The 2363-nt window shown below is 44.0% G+C and overlaps 1 protein-coding gene across 1 annotated transcript in view; it reads right to left on the bottom strand.

The window, feature by feature from the left end:
- The window catches only part of LOXHD1 (lipoxygenase homology domains 1), a 147755-nt gene extending 145805 nt beyond the window's left edge, over positions 1–1950 (bottom strand). Inside the window, exon 1 of the mRNA XM_010005022.1 lies at positions 1844–1950. The gene's annotated coding sequence lies outside the window, so the exon portion shown is untranslated. The remainder of the gene's footprint in view (positions 1–1843) is intronic.
- Positions 1951–2363: the final 413 nt, after the last annotated feature.

The following is a 2363-nucleotide window of genomic DNA, read 5'->3' as shown; positions in this document are numbered from 1 at the left end:
TTCCTTCCCTCCTTCCTTCCCTCCTTCCCTTTACTTCTCTCTCTTTCTTTCTCTCTCCCTTTCCCTCTTTCTCTCTTTCACAAAAGAGTTGTGAGTCCACAGGGAAGGAGTAGGCATAAACTATAGTGCAAACGAAGATGATTTTTGCAAGCAGTAGCTCATTTAACATCTCAGCTGATTAAGAAATCTATTATGGGGATCACTTAACTTCTTCTCTAAAGGCACACGGTATTTTTTTTGTTGTTTTATTTTTGTTGTTGTTTGTTTGTTTTAAGGTAATATTTGGATTCTTTGACCACAAGAAAACTCCCTGGAAAGCAGGTGGTGCTTTGATGGCTTTGCCAAATTCTGGGAGGCAGGTGCAGGTGCTCAAAGCTCTTCCCCTAGCAGAGCTGCCGCTTCTCCCAGCTCTGCCACTGACCTGCCACGGGCGGATGTCAGCTTTTACCTTCTTGCCTGGGTTTCCTTTCCTGTTAAATCAAGAGAAAAGGCATTTGCACCTTGTAAGTTCCATGGGGCATCTGGGTGAGAATCACAGAACGGGGACAAAGCGTTTTGTGTAGATGTATAATGTGCAATCAGCAAGTTCTCCCCGGTGCTTCTAGAGATGCTGGGATAATGAAACTCCTTTGCCTAGCTGATTTCTGAATTTCAAATATGGCAAACAGGGCTGAAATTTCATGTATTTTCTTTACCATTCCCATATCATTTTCTTTACAGACTCTCATGTTTGAGTTGCTTCACTGGGAAGAGAAGCTCTTTTGAGGGTAAAATTTAAAATAGCTGCAGGTACCTCTTGTCGGTGCTGTAGAAATGGAGAAAATGTCAAGTTACCGTGTGACATTAGCACAGGATTAATAATTCTGAAGCACATTTTCAAGAAAAGCAAGACAATAAGAACACTGAAAAACAGAGGCACACAGCCTCTCCCAGACCCTGTGAAGAGGGGATTTCTGCTTTATCTTGGTGCCATCATCTGGCTAAGGAGAAATCAGTACACGCAGAGCTGGGACGTTGCTACAAGTCACTTTCAGGGGAGCTGAGCACCTGCTGGCCCTGATGCTATTGAGAAAGTAAAAGGTCTTGATCTGTACATATATTGTCTGCTGTCTCACCCTGTTTGGGACAATAGGTTCTTGAATTATGAAATATGGCTTCCATTAATTTCAAGCTAGTGATAAGGACTAAGAAGTGGCATGCAGAGGGTGGCACTGGCATCATCTGGAGGAATAAAGAAGAGTGCCTCCCCAGTGACGTGGAGCCACAACGGTGTGCAAACCAAGCCTACAGCAGCCAGGATGGAACCAGCCCAAATTAGGAAGCACCTCCAGCTCTTCCAGTTCTGCGTGCCTCAGACTTCCTATGGCTGGGTGTGGGTGGTTACCCATCAACAGCAGCCTTACTTCAAACCTACTGAGTTACTCTTCAGGAACAGCCCAGGACATTTATCTCTGACTTAGCACAGACGCCTCAGTCGGATTTGGGCACGCAAAGACAGCCCATCGTGCCCACCCCAAGTGATGAGTAGTCTCAGCTTCTGAACTGGGAGCTCCTAATTTAAGCTTTAAGAAAAGCAGCTATCCCCCCCCACACCTTGCAAGTGTGAGCCTTATGTAATTTGGATCTGAACACACAATTCCACCTACAGAAAGGAATGCAGGTTTGCAAAGGATTTGGTAAGAAATACACAACAGCAAAAATTCAGAGTTCCCTGGTGACCTTGAAATACTTTCTAGATTTATTCCCTCCGTATCCATCAAGACAATATTACATTTCATCAAAATGCAATGAAAATTACTGGGGAACTGGCCTCAAGGATACAGATTTCGTTCCAGATACTCACTTGCTTGTGAGATGAGTCTTGGGAGTAATCCCAAACTCTCCAAAGAGAGTAACAAAGACGTTGGCGTCAGTTCCAGCTCCCCGGACATCTCCTGTCACCGTCACCACCTCATAAACTGTGGAAGGAGATAAAAAAAGATCAGGACAACGGGAGAAATCCTTCATTTTATATATTATAGATCCAAGCCATCCCCAAACCTGAGCTGAAATCCAGATTACAGAGACAGATCACTGCACCCACCACTGAAACAAACCCATCTCTTGGACAGGGTATAGTCCCTGCTAAGGATCAACACAACTAGTGGAAACCTTGTCCAACTAAAACCACTGGAGACATTTTAGATGGGCAGAGAGGGGAGGAGTTAGGACACATTTTGCTCAAAATAAAACACTTTTCTTTGAACACATCGCTTCCCCTGCTGTGATGCATGTGCATGTATTACAAGTAACAGATGAATTTATGTCAAGTGTTAGAGTAAAAGCTGTTGAGCAATTTTTCATTTGTGAACACAACAACCCAA

Source organism: Chaetura pelagica, unplaced genomic scaffold, assembly GCF_000747805.2.
Source record: "Chaetura pelagica isolate M959 unplaced genomic scaffold, ChaPel_1.0 scaffold121, whole genome shotgun sequence".
Classification (NCBI taxonomy): Eukaryota; Metazoa; Chordata; class Aves; order Apodiformes; family Apodidae; genus Chaetura; species Chaetura pelagica.
Note: the sequence above shows the minus strand (reverse complement) of the source record. Positions and strands in the feature narration are given on the sequence as shown.